At 42.0% G+C, this 18,314-nt stretch overlaps 1 long non-coding RNA gene across 4 annotated transcripts in view; it reads right to left on the reverse strand.

The window, feature by feature from the left end:
* The window catches only part of LOC116273659, a 37,680-nt gene extending 19,372 nt beyond the window's left edge, over positions 1-18,308 (reverse strand). Inside the window, exons 1-5 of one of the 4 annotated variants that reach the window (XR_004181973.1) lie at positions 17,244-18,308; positions 12,488-12,613; positions 3,827-3,970; positions 3,265-3,579; positions 912-1,483 (exon numbers count right to left, since the gene is read on the reverse strand). This is a non-coding gene — a long non-coding RNA (uncharacterized LOC116273659). Of the gene's footprint in view, positions 1-911; positions 3,580-3,826; positions 3,971-12,487; positions 12,617-17,243 lie in introns of those variants that run through there. The other 3 variants (XR_004181971.1, XR_004181972.1, XR_004181974.1) reach the window with 3 other exon arrangements.
* Positions 18,309-18,314: the final 6 nt, after the last annotated feature.

Below are 18,314 nucleotides of genomic sequence, written 5' to 3' on the forward strand. Positions count from 1 at the left end.
GCATGCAATATATCACAAAGGATAGATTTCATGGAAGTGAAGAGAATGGTGGACTAGCCTAGAGATCTATTTCGGTGAACTGAAATAGATGAGGAAACTGGGGCCCAGAGAGGTAAGTGACTTGGCCTAGGTCACACAGCCACTTGGCGGCAGGCCAGGCTGAGATTACCAGGTGAAAAACCCTCTCAGTTCTATCAGTTAGAAGAGGTTTGGCCTCAAACTTAAGCATTGATATCAAATGCATTTTAGAATCTTGGAGTTGTATTTTTATCTAATAATAGAGTTCTGCAAATTATAATCTTGGGATCTACCCAAGCAATTAGTTCAGTGATTCTTTTGTAAAGTTTGTAGACACTGGGGTTAAAAAGGAACGAAACAGTACTTTATTTTAAGCAGCTTAATTAATGTCTTTAGCTACTCCATCTATTTATCGCTTTATTCTAGAGTGTTTTTGCAATGCCCAATTCTTTGGCAGTGCATAGAGAAACAAAGTTATTAATTACTATTATCATAACCACTTCACAAAGCAATAAGTACTCAGACTTTCACTTCTACTTCCTAGGAGCAAGTTTCACACCAATATTCCTCCAAGACAAGCATCTTTAGAGTAAAATATTCATATGAATCATCAAGAGCTATTATTAAACGCTTTTCAGAGTTTCTGAGTCATTACCTTAAAGATTTAACTTAGGTTTACTTTGAGAGGAAAATAGAAGGCTAGCATTTAATATCTTTTCTTCTCCTTTAAGAAGTGCTGGTTCTTGACCAGGCCTCCGTGGGCGGCCCGCCCTACCACTCTTCTTATGGGGAAGGTAGACTCAAAGGTGCTTTGTGTCTATAAGAAACGTGTTCAGGCCTCTTCCTCTTTCTGTGAAGGTGGTATACTAGCATGGGCTGCTGGTTCCCTCCCCCCAAATTTACTGCAGATAGCTCCAGAAGCAGATGCAATCAAAACTCTGAGGAAATTATCAGTGACACCCAAAAGGGTGAGAATGCCCTGGAGAGACAGAAGGCCATCTAGAGTAGGAGTGTGAGGAATGAGCGGTGGCAGGCTGGGGCAGACAGCTGGGTATGTGCAGCAGGCAGAGGGGATAGTGGAGGAAGGCCTTTGGGTTCTGCCTTTTCCTCTTCACTGCCTGGCTTTAAATGAATCCTTGCTGGTCCCTTTGCCATTGAAACTGGCAGCATCAACGCAGTCTGCTAGTGTTGTCAGGGTACATAAAAGTACTGCAAAAACCCCTATTGGGATGAGGGTTGATGAAAACAAGACTGGCCAGCTGATATTTAACATCCACTCATCCACCTCTTCCACATCAAACTCCCTGGGATGGCAGATTTTAATCTAGGCAACTATTGCCCGCAGGAGTTGCCTAGCAGAGTGGTACCAAAAATAGTAGCCTATCGAATTCTGTGGTATCTGGAGCATCCAGCTCTGGGGTTTATTCCTTCTCTGTTCTTCAACTCACATGGAGGGATTCAGCTCCTGCTTAAAACACATTACCAGGCAGGGTAGATTAAAACAGAAACATGTTTTCCCAGGACAAAATAGCTGTCTCCTAAAGACAACAAACGTTGACTGGAACTTATAGAGCAAGAGCTTAAATAAACATAACAGCTTAAAGTGAGAATGTGTTAGCAATCTGAAGCAGGAAAATAATGTTTCAGAGGTATATACGTATGTGAACATTTATCAAATTGTACACTTTAACTATATGCAGTTTATTTTATGCAAAGTATACCACAATGAAGCTGTTAAAAAGAAAACTAACCACTTATTCACAAAATAAAATGCAAATCTGACAATGTCACCCTATTTAACACTCTTCAATGGTTTCCCAATTATCTTAGGATAAAATGCAATCTTTAGAATGTGGCTTGGAAAGCTTGCATGATCTGGGTCCCTACTCAATATGTCCTTTTCATACCCAAACTCTCAAAGAGGAGACCCAGACATCTCAATTTCTTTAAATTCTTGGGTCTGCCTCCAAGCATTTGCATTCTATTGCTTGTTAGAACATTTTTCCCATGCTCTACCCCTACACATACATATACACATTTACCTGGATAATTGCTTTAGGATTCTGCTTACATATCCTTTCCATGAAACTCTCACTGACCATCTCTCCCACCCCCACGACTGGGTGGAGTCCCTCCTATGTGCACCTACAGTACTCTGGGCTTCCCATATTGCTACAACTTGGGTGTAGTTTATTTGACTGCACAGTCTCATGTTGAAATTTGATTCCCAGTGTTGGAGGTGGAGCCTGGTGGGAGGTGTTTGGGTCATGGGAGTGGACCCCTTATGAATGACTATCTGATGCCATCCTCACTGGGAGTGAGTCCTCCTTCTTTGTTCCAATCAGAACTCATTGTTGAAAAAAGCCTGGCACCTCCCTTCCCTCTCTGTTGCCCCCTCTCTCACAGTGTGACACACTGGCTCCCCTTTGCCTTCTGCCATGAGTGGAAGCAGCCTGAGGCTTCTGCCAACAGCAGATACTGGCACCATGCTTCTTGTACAGCCTGCAGAACTGTGAGTCAAATAAACCTCTTTTCTTTTTAAGTTACCCAGCCTCAAGTGTTCCTTTATAGCAACACAAATGGATTAAAACACATAGCTTATCATGTATCCCTCTATCTTGTGAGTGTCTGTTTACTTCTCTGATGCCTCACACCATCCTGGGAGAATGTTTGAGAGCAATAAATGTCCCTGTCTTGTGTATCACAGCTCCAGTGCCTTGGATACTATCTAGAATATGGTATGTTTGTTTAATGATTCAATCAATAAGTCAATGGGACATGGAGGATCCAAGAGTATGTCTTTATACTTAATTTAAAGGAAACCCAGGACAACCCTGTGAAAGGGAGAGAAGCAGGAAAGTACAGGGGTAAGAGCTCAAGCAATGTCATCAGGTAGACTTGGGTTCTCATATCAGCTCTGTCACTCAGTAACGTGACCATGTGGAAGCTCCCCAACCTCACTGTGCCTCACAATATCCTCATCTGTTAAGTGGAGATAATAGTGATACCTATTTCATTGGATTATTTTGATGATTAAATGAGATAATCTGTGTAACTTTAGGTTCAATGCCTAGTTTGGCCCAATAAGTGTTAACTCTAACTAAACAAAACAATATCATAGTGCTTAAGAGCAAAAGGAACTAAATAATAACAAAAGCCAGTCAAATAAATGTTTCTGATGTTACCAACATGGAAAAGCCAGTTATAGGTAAGTAGCAGGTTTGATCAATGGTAGCTCAAACTTACAGCTTTGCCTTAGAGGCTTTCTGCCCAGTTTTCCTGTAGTGTTGGTGAGTCTAAGGGTACTGAAGTTTGTGTTCCATGTTTTTGAGACTTCTGATTTTCTTCAAAACCTTGCTGAAGTAATATCTAGAGTTGAGGAGCCCATGAGAACATTCGAGCTAGGGAAGGCAGGGAGGAGATGCCACTCTGCTTACACGTGAAGAAGCCCTTTGCAGTGGAGACTGTGGTGTGTTTCCCGGAACCTCCACTCCAGGACTGAAGCATTCATTCCTCCAGCTTCTAGGTGTGTTGAAGTCCAACACTCAGGTGAGACCCTATCTGGAAATTTGCCATGGCTAGAAAGAGCTACCTCCCCCAAAGTCAGTCTCTTCCCAGGGCAGCCTATATCTAACAACTGATTGAAGTGGGAGTACAAAGGCATCAACCTCTCACACCAGTTGGGTATGTCTCCAAAGGCCATTCTAGCCCCAGACCTCCCTGTAGAATTGACCTCTGTGGTGGGTGCATAGCAGTTCAACATTTCTCTCTGTGTGTGCCTCAGAGCACTTATCAACAAACTCCTTACCTGCACATCTCAGGTTCAGAAGCTGCTCTCCTGGAAACTGGACCTGTGACTCCCATCTCTTGACCCACTGGACGCCTCAGTGCCCATATATCCAGGTGCCACTGGGCAAACAGTCAATGCAGAGATTGGCCACCTTCTCTGAAACTGAAACAATGGGGCAGCAAAGAGTGTCTTGGATCAGAAGAATGAAGGAAAATTGCCACCATCCTTAGGAATTTGACATATGGAGTTATATTTCAGGACAACATTTTGAGGAGAGGCCTTGAGTTTATTGAATGATCAGAAGAAAAAGGTATTTATGATGGAAATCTGGGAGATCAAGGCACAGTTGACTGAACCATTCCAACTAAAATTGTAAGCTCCACGAGGGCAGGGATTTTTGTCTAGGTTGTTCATGCTGCATCTCTAGCACCTAAAACAGTGTCTGGCGTCTAAGAGGTACTCAATCAGTATTTAGTGAGTCAATGACTATGGAATGCAGCAGACAAGCTGGGCAGGGAAGGAGGCAAAGCTAAAAACCAAATGAGAAATGTGACTTAATTCAAGTCCTAGAGAGGGAATGAGGCAGTGAAATTTGGCAAATCAGATCATGAGCTGTGACCACAGGCAGAGTTGAGTTCAACTCAGGCTTTGCTACTTGGCAGCTCTATGACTACTGGGAAAATCATTTAGCCTCTCCAAGACTCAGTTTTATCATCTGTACAATAGGACTTATATTAAATATGGTGATTCTGCAAATTAAATAAGGTGATTTGCATTACATACCTTGTACATAGTAGACACTCAATTATCTGTTCATAAGGAGATACATATGGTACATACATATGCCTGCACACACACACACACACACACACAATCTCAAGGGATTCCAGGGTAATAGTGTTTATAACATGCTCTCATATCCCCAAGAGGAAGAAGTATGCTACTTTGTCGGTTGTAAAAGGCTCGATAACTTATTGGCTTTAAGGATGATACAAATTAATGCAAAAAACATGTGGGCAAGTGGAGCTTATAAACTTACAAGGCTGCACCAGCCCATTACTTTGAGTCCCAACCATATGACTAAGTTTTTAGTTGCTTAAGCAAACAAATGTTTTCAAACACCCTTTGACGAACAAGCTAATTTGAAATTAAAGTTTTTTCTTAAATTGACCATTTGAGATATTGCTGCTGAGGCTTGAATATTCAACTTTGACTTAAAGTAGAACAGTTATGCCAGATAGATGAGAGGCCATTTGACCCTTTTATCTCTGCCCAAGCTTTCTAAACAACACAAGCTATGGACACAGATTGGCTATGGTTTTAGTTACCATGGTATATAAGCTGCACTATCCATTTCTGACTTTGGTCTCTTATTAAATATGGGGTGGAAGTGGGTAGGCTGTCAAGGAGAACCAACAATTTCATATAAATCCTTCAATTCCAGGGAATTGTTTGAAACTGGGCAGAAAATACAAGTCTCATTTGTGAACCTTTTATACTTCAATTGACAAAAATAATCATGTACTTAATTTGGAGACAGAGTTCTGCCTTCCATGACACCATTATTTGGACATCGTGGTTCTCTTCTTCTCCTCATTGAATGGTAGTCATGAAATTTGATCCTATCCGTCTTGGCACAGTGAGCCCGTTTTAGGTTGCCCAGGTCTCAGTCAATCAGCTCAATCCCTTCCTTTGACCACAGGGATTGGTTCAGGGCAGACAAATCATTGCAAATGTAAGGACTCTCCCTTAGATTCAAATAAAGGGAACCAGCCTCGCGATGGAGCCCTCACTATACATATTAGAGTCTAGTGAGAGAGAAAAACTGAATTATCAAGCCCCTGGATCAAATTCTCCTGAAACTCATATGCCTCTGAGATTTTCCAGTACATGAACCAAAAAGGTTTAAATTGAATTTTCTATTACTTACAACCAATGACTTCATAAATAATACATGTCCATCAGCAAATGAAAATGTATTTGCATTTCCAAAACTATATTTGACTTCCTACATACCATGACAGGGGGCTCAGCACACAACTTCCTGTATTGGCATGTATAATAAAGGGAGATAGGCTTACTTAAGCAAAATGATTTTTCTTCACATTGGAAGTAGAGTTTGAGTACTGAATTTGCAACTTGTTTGTATGTACGCACTGAATTTGAGCTATGGAGTTCCAGTCATTATGGCTGCCTCCAAGAGTAGTGATTAAGCAGTTACAGCTCAAAAAGTCATGCAGAATCAGAATTAGATCTGGCACCCACCTGATAGGTCCACATCATCAATGAGGCAACCAGACAGGCAAAACACCTTAACATCCATTAGCCAATGAATAGGTCAGTAGGAATTAAGGGTGAGTGCCAATACTTCTACAGGGTTAACTTCAAAAGGTCAGTTTTCTAGCTTGCTTTGTCAACAAGAAAGGGCAGATGGGTTTGTTTAAGGAAGTTTGGAATGAAGTTTATTAGTGAACTTACCCACCCTTTTCTTCCTGTCCATTTTGTTTGGTCTTCCATAATTAGTAAGCAGCATTTATTTATACGTGTTCCTGACATAAAGCTATGACGTAGTTTTCCTGTTCTAGTAAGAAATTCAGTCAAAACCACCCAGGTGCCCACATCTCAATTAAAAATAAATAAAAAGACAGGGAACAATTGGATAGTTCTACTAGTTTTTAATGTTCTGTTTTTTCACAGCCCGGAATGTTCTAATTGGGAATGACAAGATTGCAGATCACAGGCAGAGCTGGGAGGTTTTCAGCCAAATTTAATGATACCTGAAAAATCCACTATTCTTCCAATGGGCTTGGTTTACTGGAAATAACGCCTGCTGTAAATAATTTACATCTTAGTATATGCGGTAAATTGCATGAATAGTTTTTGGTTGGTCTGTTTGTTTTTTGAGACAGAGTGTCACTCTTACTGACCAGGCTGGAGTGCAATGGCATGATCTCAGCTCACTGCAACCTCTGCCTCGTGGGTTCAAGTGATTCTCTGGCCTCAGCCTCCCACGTAGCTGGGATTACAGGAGTGCGCCACCATGCCTGGGTAATTTTGTATTTTTAGTAGAGTCGGGGTTTGACCATGTTGGTCAGGCTGGTTTCGAACTCCTGATCTCAAGTGATCCACCTGCCTTGGCCTCCCAAAGTGCTGGGATTACAGGCGTGAGCCACCGGGCCCGGCCACATGAATGGTTTTAATTTTCTACCTCTCCTTGTATCTATTCCCACCTGTTACTATTTGACTTTGAAGTTCCTCTTACCAAGATGCAGATGTATTTCCCTGCCTGTTAACTTTGGGTTCAGCCATGTGACTTGCTTTCACCGATGGAATGTTAGTGGGTATGGTATCACTAATGGCTGGAAAAGGACTTGTGTAATTGTTCCTTGCTTCACTGCTGTAACTAAGAGATGAACATCTTGATCTAGCTCGCTGGTCCCAGGAGGAGGATGAGAAACACATGGAGCAGAGTCAGTCTCAGCTAAGCCCAACCCAGAACAGCTAACTCCAGGCCAGCTGGAGGGCTGCAGGCACACAAGCTAAATAGATGATTATGTTACTCACTGCTGAGATTGTGTGGTTGTTATAGAGCATTGGTAATTGTTAATTAATGGAATGTCAATGAATTGTTATTTAATAAAATCCAGGATGCCCCATGATGCCTTCTGAACATAATTTTGTTTCCATTTTAGTAATGCCTCTGTTGCTCCATTTTTTATCCTTGAAACTTTGTGGTTTTTCCCCACTTAAAGAGTGCACTTCCAGACCTTTCTTTATGCATTGATATAAACGAGTGATACTAACTTAATACCTTGACATCCAATACAGAGCTCCAAGAGAAATGTGGCCTGCCTATGATTTTTAGCAAAGACTTGTTATGTCATTGGCTATAACATATAACTTGCAGACTTAACCTGCCCACTACAACCAACGTATGACAAATTGCCACCAGCTGTCATACAGCAGATCTGCAGTGACGATTTACTAATTTAATTCCCTTAAAATGTTATAATGGGCCAAGTGTGGTGGCTCATGTCTATAATCTCAACACTTTGGGAGGCCGAGGCAGGTGAATGACTTGAGCCCAGGAATTCAAGACCAGCCTGGGCAACGTGGCAAAACCCTATCTCTACCAAAAAAAAAATGTATATATGTATATATATATATAAATTAGCCAGGTGTGGTGGCAGACACCTGTAGCTACTTGCGGGGGCTGAGGTGAAAGGGTCACCTGAACCCAGGGAGGTCAAGGCTGCAGTGAGCTGTGATTGCACCACTGCACTCCAGCCTGGGTGACAGAGTGAGACCCTTTCTCTCTCTCTCTCTCTCTCTCTCTATATATATATATATATACACACACACACACACACACACACACACAAACATATACACACATACAGATACACATTCATATAGATAGAGATAGTAAATATACATTATATATATAGATATAGTATCATGAAACAGGAATATTACTTCTCAACTCACCAATGTTATCTTTAAAAGCTCCATGTAGCTAATACATAAAGATATTTATTCTAGTATTGAGCACTATTGAAAAAAATTATGAATGTTCTATAGTTTTTTTAAAGATAGAAAGACCTTCACACTGAGAATATGATAAAATTTCAGGTGTCAGCCAATAGGTAGGAGAGGGTCTGAGGAATGTCTCTAGGAACCAATAAAACCCTATTACATGGTAATCGATAAAAATGGCCTTAAGTTCCAAACTTCAACATGTACCTTTGGTAAATTTATCTGCACTATACCCATCATTTGAGTGTAATGGTAGTAAGTTGCTGAGATACCTCCAAGCAGCCTTATAAGTTTACTTTGTTAAACTATATCCTATGAATTAAGAATTATTAAGTGTTTTGATTGGATGAGGTGAGGAGAAGTGTTTATTTGCATTATGAGGAAACCAAAGAGTGCCCTTTGAGATTTGTCCAATCCCTTCATTTGTTTTTACAGATTACATTATTAAAATAAATATTTACTGAGCACATTCTATGTGTCAGGCACTGTGCTAAATAATGGAAAATAAAGGGCACCCTTGAGAGGTTCACAGAAGATGGGGATACCAAGACCCAGCAGGGTTAGGGAAGTTGCTCAAAGTCATAGGACCTTGTAAAAGAGACTTGAATCTTAGTCCAGTGCTATTTGCCACAATGTGAGAAAACTCTTGACAAAAGTTAATATAAATTAATATTCAAAATGAACTTCTATTTGGAGGCTTCTTTAGCTTCCATAAGAGCAAAGACTTCTCATGAAGCATGCATTTAATAAGCATTTTACTGAGTGCTTATTGAGTTTACTTCATAAGAAACATACCATATGCTGGGGAAATAAAGTCGTGTTCTAGTAGGGCCAAAAGCAATTTAAAGACAGAATCCTGGGCAATGGCATATGTACTATTGCAGAGGCATACTCTGGTTGCCATGGTAGCCCAGAAGAGAGGGGGCAAAAGCGGCCCTAAAGGGATTATGAGTTTTGAAGGACAAGTCAGACATTACAGGGGCTTGGGACAAGTGGGACATTCCAGGAATGAACAGCATGTGAGTTGCACTTAATGTGATTAATGTTACTAAAAAGAGGATTGATATTTTCTCAGTAGTGTCTGAGAGCAAGATGCCTGATACCTATGGAGCCCATGTGTCCAGTTTCAAACATTCAGCTTTTTTGTCCTAAAAATTGGAAGCACCTTGGCAGACCACAGATCTGAGTTTGGGAAATGAGGTATTGAAGCCAATATTTGAACAGATCTTTAGGTACAAGGTGTTGGATTCTCAGACAGGGGATGGGCCTACACATCATTGACATTTCTGACTCCTCACCTCTCAGACATCACTGCATTCCATGGGCTCTTTCTTAGAAGTCACTTAGGTCTTCACCCACCTCTGAGGTGAAAACAAGGCTTATCTCCTGTGTTTCACCTACTCTGAGACATCGATTGCAACATGCATTAATATTTTAGGTACCATTAAGAAAGAAAAATACTGCCATGGAGCCATAACATGATGGTTTCCTGCCAATTAGAAGGTGTTTTTAAAATTTTCTGCACATTAAAACAGATCTTTCAGACTCATTTAGACATGAGCTTTTATTATAGATCATGTTTGTACATACATAGAAAGGAAATATAAGCAAAATAAAATGACTTAGATATCTCTAAAACTTCTACACAGCATCCATCTCTTTGAATCACTTCAAATTGGGATCATAGGTGTCCATATCTTTCTATAAAACATCATCCTCTGTGCCATTAAGAGCCATGATGGGAAACGTTTCTTAAGAGTTCCCCACATTTGTCTCTTGGATTTCTTCCCAAGATGCTGACATTCTAAAACTTTTAAAGCTGTATGCAGCAAATATCAACTATGTCAAGAACAAAACCTGGCATCAATTGTAAGATTCATTCTTATTTCAGAGATTTTAAAAATGTGTGTCTTAGAATACTGAAACATTGGTAAGCCAGACCTAAGGTTTCTTAGAACATTATTACGCCTTTAAAACTTAGCAGAAAAAAAGTCCAGAATGCAGAACTTTCCCTCTGACTTTTTACATGGCATCAACCTGTGTCCATCTCCAGAGGTTTCTAACATGTGATTTGGCAGCCTCATGTCTGTCAGGCCCATGTGAGGTGGGAGCAGGATGACAGCTGCAAGTCAAGAACCGGAGCAAGACCTGCTGCCAGGCACTCTGATTTTAATCCTGTCAGTTAGTGCTTGGCTCCATCCAAAACGTATTCAGGGCTGTGACAAGGGTTCTCAGATCCAGTGCCTCCTTTTTACAATAAGGATTTGGGCCAGGTGCGGTGGCTCACGCCTGTAATCCCAGCACTTTGGGAGGCTGAGGCGGGTGGATCACAAGATCAAGAGATCGAGACCATCCTGGCCAACATGGTGAAACCCCATCTCTACTGAAAATACAAAAATTAGCTGGGTGTGGTGGTGCGCACCTGTAATCCCAGCTACTTGGGAGGCTGAGGCAGGAGAATTGCTTGAACCCAGGAGGCAGAGATTGCAGTGAGCCAAGATCACACCACTGCACTCCAGCCTGGTGACAGAGCGAGACTCAGTATCAAAATAAATAATTAAATAATAATTTTAAAAAATAAGGATTTGGGGACACTGTAGCAGATTGTATTTTCCAAAGATTGCCGTAGAATATCTCCTGTCCCACACCGTCTTCCAGAGCTGTACTGCTCCTTTATCAAGATTTGGAGCCCAGTCCTCCCACTCCTTGAATCTGTGAGTTTGTGTGTAGTTTCTTACCAATGGAATGTGGGAAAAGTGAAGTTGTGTGACTTATAAGGCTGAGTCAGAAAAGGCCATGCAACTTCCACCTTGCTTGGTGGAACACTCATGCTGGAGCCCAGACCTGCCATGTAAGCAGTCTCACTGCCATAAGGTGGCCATGCTGTGAGGAAGCCCAAACAAACATGGAGAGGCCCTGAGATGATCTGACGAGAGAGAGACTACTGCTCTCAGTTGAGAGACTACGCAAGCTCCCAGCTACTCGAGCTCCTGCCTCTGTCTGACTGCAATCATGAATTGCTGTTATTCTAACCCACTAAATGTGGGGATGGTTTGTTACATGACATTGGTAACAGGAAGATTCCCTTTAAGGAGAATCCCTCCCATGGAAGACAACTGCCTTAGGGACATTAAATCATCCATGTGACCACCAAGTACACCAACACCAAGGAAAGGCTTCAGGTTCAGGGGCCATGGTTTCTCAGCCACTTACACTCACTGGGGTTTGATTACTCTCTCTGCCTCACCTCTTATCCTCTTCATCACCGTAAGTCCTGGTATAGAACATTTACATAACTTACCATCTCTTGGATAAATAAGGAATAACTAACTTCAGTTAGTTCTACAAACTGAAAAAAGCTCAAACAGATGATAGTTATTTCCCTATTAGTTATACCCCAGCTTTCTTGTTTGGGTCTCAACCCCAGCATCAGGGTCTTCAGGGAATGTGGGATAGTGAAAAGCTACTTCCTGCCCCACTTCACTCCATCCAAGTGGCCAGGGGTGCCAGGCCTCAATGCATGGGCAGAGCTACGTTGTGTGGGGCTTGAATCTTTTACAACTCTGGGAACACTTTTTAAGAAAAAAGAAACCAAAATTACATATGAAAGGAAAGTGATTTAGAATATAAATTCACAACAAATTACAACTTGAAAAAACTAAAAAATCCTACAATCATGAAAAAATCCACAATAACATAATTAATTACCTAATATGCCCTTATAATATTTTTGTACCTTTTTTTAGTTGCATACTATTTGATTAGTCTTCATATAACAATTTTATGCTATCATTCTACCTATGGTGTATTGGAAGTTTATTCAGTTGTTCTCTACGATGGTAATCAAAATGTGTTTTTAATTATTGATAGTTTAAACAATTTTTTTTGGTTTCACAACTTGTTATTGGTAACATAAAGTTTTAAAATTTTTGTCAAATGTTTAAAAAACCTCAAGTGTTTGTGTTTGCTTGTTTCTGTATATGAGCTGTTAGATTAGGAAGAATTTTCCACAGGCTAGCTCCTGGCAATATTAATTTCTAGCCTTGTTTCCTTGTTATTATCCTCATAATTCCAGGCTGGATGCCACAGGGCATGCTTCTAATATAACATGGTCTCTGGCCCTGCACCTTTGTGTGAGTTTACCTGGTTTTGTTCTCCCCGCTGTGTGGCGGACATCAGGTGTTTTTGCTATACACTGCCTCCTCCTCCTATACAAATCTTCTCCCGCAGATCTTGATCTGGTGAGACTGACAACCACAACTCTCCACCCTGCTGGCCACAGAGAGAGCAGAGGGCCCAGTCACACTGCATATTCCAGTCAGCACAGGGGATCCACACGAGCGCACGGCCCAGAGTCAATCAGCCTCTAATCTGATTTTGATCTCTTGGGGCTGGGGAAGAGATCTTCCTTCAACTCCACATATTACCCCAAAATTCTTACCGGGATAGGTCCCCACTTACCCCTGAGCCCTTTTTTTTGTTTTTTAGATGTATTAGGGCTGGTTTCTATACACTCACAAGAAAAAAAAAAGTTCCTTTTTATTATTTTAACTAGTCATTTTATAACCATAGAATACATACATATTGTGCAAGATTCGAACAATGTAGAAAGTCATAACAGGAATATTTCAGAGTGTCTGTCCCTGTAAATTTATTTCTAGTTTTACTACATGTGGTCCAGAACTTGGTATGTGCTTTATCATTTCTTAGAGGGTGATAGAGGACCAGAGGATTTACTGAGGTTTGTGTGTATGTGTGTGTGTGTGTGTGTGTGTGTGTGTGTATATATATATATATATAAAATATACTTTAAGTTCTGGGATACATGTGCAGAATGTGCAGGTTTGTTACATAGGAATACACGTGCCATGGTGGTTGCTGCACCCATCAACCCGTCATCTACATTAGGTATTTCTCCTAATGCTGTCTCTCCCCTAGCCCCCCAACCCCCGACAGGCCCCAGTGTGTGATGTTCCCCTGAGGTTTTGTTGTTGTTGTTGTTTGGAGATGGAGTCTCTCCCTGTCACCCAGCTTGGGTGCTGTAGCACGGTATCAGACCACTGCAACCTTCACCTCCTAGGTTCAAGCAATTCTCCTGCCTCAGCCTCCTGAGTAGCTAAGATTACAGATGTGTGCCACTATATCCGGCTAGTATTTTTTTTTTTTAATTTTTGGTAGAGACAGGGTTTCATCATGGTGGCCAGGTTGGTCTCGAACTACTGACCTCAGATGATCCACCTGCCTCGGTGGCATGAGCCACTGTGCTCGGCCTACTGAGGTTTTATAAGGTCCAGTAAATGACTAATTTGCTAAATGTTTCCTGACCCTTTAAAATTATATTCACTGCTTGAGGTTACAGAGCTCAATATATAAGCAAAATACATTCATTTTATTTTTGACTTTTGTGCTGAGTCTATTTCAAGTATGAAGACAATAGTATCCCTACAACATAAGATTGTTCTAAGGACTCAATACGTTAATACATGAAAAGAGCTTAGAATAGTGCCTGCCACACAGTAAGCATCCCTAAAATGTTGTCATCAGCATCTTCCTTTTCATTCTTGTTCGATACTAGATAAGCATACTTACAGCTGACATTTTAACTGTGAAACATTGATGAAAGTATGTTAGCACTCTCTTAATACTATTGTATGAATTTCTAATAGACTTTGCTGTATATAATCTGAAGTTGTTGGTGATTATATGATTATTGTGGATAATCTCTTAATCAATTAAAGAATTCTAGGGCCTTTGATATTAATATTACGATGATCTCTTACTTTTTTACTGTAATTCCCTGGCATTCTTTCTCATCTTTTCATATTCAGCCAGAATCATATTGTTTTGGTATGTACTTTGAAATAGTAAAATTTCACAAGTCTTACCATTTTCAGAAACCAAATCATGCTAATTTCCTCAGCAAAACCAGCCCATTTTTATGCTGCTTCCTCCCTCCTCACTACTCACTTTTACTAAAATAAATGAGAACCTAGGAACTAGCATAAAATCAAATGATTTATTGTTATTCTTTATAAAGTAATTACTATGCTCCCAGTATACATATTTCCTTTCAAATGCTAACATATTATTTGACAGCTATCATTAACACAGCACGTCGCACTAAAATTATACATAATAGGAGCCACTGCCTCACAACCAGCTCACAAATTTCCTAGTTTTCCTGTTGATCAGTTATTTACTTTGATTCATTCTGTACATTCATAAAAAACATCTGTATGGTTTTCCAGTAAAACTACGAGTAGTATCCATGTTTTTGCACTTAAATGTCTATTTAGATAGACATGCAGTTTGTGCTGTAATAAATGACCTAATTCTCCTACCTTACAAATTTCCTTCACACAAAAAATATTCTGATGCTTTTCAGTTTTTATCTTTTTGTTCCCCTGAACATAGTGAGTACTGCCCACTTCTGGTGTAGTACTTTTCGAGTTTAGGAAACTTTTCTTCTTGTTTCCTCTAAAATGGTGTTCCTGTTACACACGTTCTGTTAGTATTTTCCTTTTATCACTTAACAAGACTCTGGATTCTCATTGTCTGATCTCTATATCTAGATGTTCTCTTTGGCCATTTTCCTTGTTTGGCACTTTTTCTCTGGCTTCTACGGATTTTCTTAAGCCTGGTCTCCACATCAGAGGTAGATTTTCCTGGGGCTGATGATGCTCTTGCTGTTTCTAGGGTAATGTTAAGTTCTCCAATACAGAGATCTCTCTCCTTAAATCCTTTCCTTGGTGTTGCCAGCTGTTCCTGCATGTCCTATCTTTTCTCTCCCCTCATTCCAGAGTCCGTGCTCTCCTTAAATGCCCTGAGCAAATACTGCTTCTACTCCTTGGAATGAATCTTCCAGAGCATGGTCTTTATCACGTGCATCTGGTGCTCACATACTCTTCTATTTTGTAGTATTTCTGGAACAGACCTATGTTCCTTGGTGTTTACTTAATTGGGGGCAGTTCTGCAATTTTGGTTTCAAACAATTGGCGTGATTCAACTGTTCTCCCTTCCTTGTTTACCTGGCCTTTCCCTACATCCACAGCCTAGGACTAGTGAGGATAACAGGATGTTGTAAACCCATCTGTTCTGTCTTCTAGAGACCTGAAGAAGGTGGGAGGATTGGGACTGTGGGTGAGAGTCTTGGCTGCATCCAGGAGCTTTCTATACTTGTTGAAAACCCCATCCAGGGGTTGTGATCCTGAGTGGAAAGAGGGAATCCTCCGCCCCTGCGTCACCTGGGAATGCCTGTGGTGGGTACATGCCCATGGTGAGGGCACAGGCAGCAGCTCCAGTTTGCATCTGTGCATCAGGATGAGCAGCACTTTCGTGAAAAGCCTAGGCACACAGACTCCCTTCATCAGGGAGCTGTTGGTGTGGAGCTTCCTTTTCTTGTTTTATGTCCTTCCCAAAGTCCCTTTGCTATTCTTGCTTTTCGAGTGTAAGAAAGGTTCCTTTGCAAGATTTCATCTGTGCCCAGCTGGCCCCTGTAGACTGCCTCCGCCCCTAAAGGGAGCATGAACTGCCTCATTTGCCCAAGCCGGAAGGGAAGGGGGGAGAAGGCACGTGGTTTCTCTTTGTGGGGCCTTAAGTCCATGGGGGTTTCCCATTTTTCCTTTTTCCTCTGCCCTGTCCATATTCCTCAGAATTGAACATGTTGTAAATAAAATCCCCTACCTGGCTCTTCTATACTTCTCTGATAAGGGCCAAGCTCCAGCATCTTTTACTTTGGCTCAAATTCTAATGCCATCCAGTGATTTGTTTACAGACTACATTTTTTCCTCTATTTTTGACTCTCCGACACCCATTCATGAGTCCATTGGTGACAAAGGTTTCAAAAACATTTCTGTGCAATAAACTGAAACTCATAAAGGAAACATGCCTTCCCTCTTCTCTTCCCCTCCCCTTGTCTGTTTCACTGGCCGGCTCCCAGCTCTAAGGGTTCAGGTAACTAGGAAAGGAGGAAGTCACTGTTGCCTCAAACGTTCCAGCCCAAAGCAGCAGCTTTGCCATATGCTGGGTGACCACAGAGGACTTTGTCTCAGGACAGGGAGGAGCTCAAAGTGGTTTTATTCTGCACCAGCAGAAAAGTGCAATGCTGAGAAGTGGGAACAGCTTGCTGATTATGCGGAGAAAGGCAGAAACAGGTGTTTGTGGGGAGGCGGCTGGGCCACTCACCTTGCAAGAAACAAAATGTGCTGTGAAGCAGGAAAGTACATGGCATCCTGTACTTTCATACTGCTCAATGCCTCTCTGCACGCTTATCCCAAGTGCTGCCTCATCTAATCTCACCACAGGAATCACAGCAACATTTCAGAGAAGGAAAAGGAGGTCAAGGGCTTGGGTCAAAGTCACCACAGCAGTTAGTGGGGGTCAAAGATTGCAATAAGCATTTCTCTTCTTCTTCCTGCCCCAGATGATTGGACTTAACAAGGCCAAGGAAAGCTTAAGTGGGTCATCATCCCCGGCTTTCCTTAAACCTCAGCAGGGTGGGAATGGCTAAGAGGAGGAGAAATGCAGAGTGTGAGCTTGTATCACCCCCCGTCTGCCTACCCAGAGACTGTCTATGTGAGTGAGATGAACACAAACCCCAGCACAGTGAAACTGAAACACTTTTATGAAGGCTGCCTGAGAAGTAATCTACTGACTTGGAGAGTATTCAAGGGATCATACAGGAAAGTCATGGGCTCCTCCCCATGTAACCATCTCCAGAGGCCTAAATAAAAAGCCAATTTAATGCAAATAAGTGGAGAGAGGAGCTGCCCAGTAGGCAGGTCCTGAGAGACTGATCACTGGGATACTCAAGCAGAGTGAGGCTGAGGGCGGAACCTTCCAGGTGGTATTAATGTTGACCTGGATTACATCCCATAATGAGTTATGCATCCAGAATTACCTGAGGGAAGGGGTGTGTCAGCAGTGCCATCAAGGGTCAGTGACTCCGACCTCCCAGGCTTCAGGGTCCCTTGCAGAGATGACTGAGAGCAAGTGCACAAAGCGCAGATGAAGCTGCTACAGGCTGGGACCCCAGGAGCCACTGGAATGTCCATTTCCTTCAGCCTGCCTATACTGAGGTTTAATCTAGATAACATTTGACAAAAGGGTCAGGGTGAGATTAGGAGATGACGATTAACCTCTAGGGGTCTATCTCATTTGTACAGCTGTTCCCCCACTGGATACTCCCATTCTTCTAAGACCAAGGGCTGAGAGTGGGAACCACACTGCTCTGCATTGAGCTTCCAGACCACTGCCCACCCTCCCTTCCTCAAAAGGCTCTCACCTGGGAGATGCTATCCTGTCATGCCTGCTTTCCCCTCTGGCAGGTGCCACTGGCCTTGTGGCCACTCCTCATGTTCACCAAGGATGCTGACTCCTAGGTCACACCATCCTCCTCAACATCTGTTGGTTTCTTGCTCCAGCACCCACGTGGAGGCTCACCCTGCCCTCCAGCCTCACCAACCCTAGATCTCACTTCTTAAGGCTCCTCCCCTGGCTCTGGCCAGCAACCCCAGGTCATACCCTCTATTTTGCCTTTACCTGAGATTGCTCCACCTCTCAATTTCCAAAGCACTTCTATCTGGCTCAAATATACCTCCTTGCCCAACCCCTCATCATACTGGAGTTTCTATCTTGTCAAGACCTCTAATTTCCTAATCCCTCCCTAGTCACCTCCAGTTTTCAGTTTCCATCTTGGTCAGATTAATCCTCAGACCACACATTTCATCACTACAATTTCTCCTGTGCATATCATCTGAATTGCCCCATCTTTCTCTCACCTCCTATACTCCCCTGGCAAAACCCCAGCACTGCAGTAAGCATCTCCATCCCAGCTCCTGAATCCTAATGGGGGGAAGACAGGTGCATGCAGATCTCCATTTAACACACACACACCTGAGTGCCCAGCATCCTACTCTAAACTGACCATCTCAGAGCTCAGCCTTGCCCTGCCCTTCTGCTGTTTCCTTAA

This window comes from Papio anubis, chromosome 2, assembly GCF_008728515.1.
Source record: "Papio anubis isolate 15944 chromosome 2, Panubis1.0, whole genome shotgun sequence".
Classification (NCBI taxonomy): Eukaryota; Metazoa; Chordata; class Mammalia; order Primates; family Cercopithecidae; genus Papio; species Papio anubis.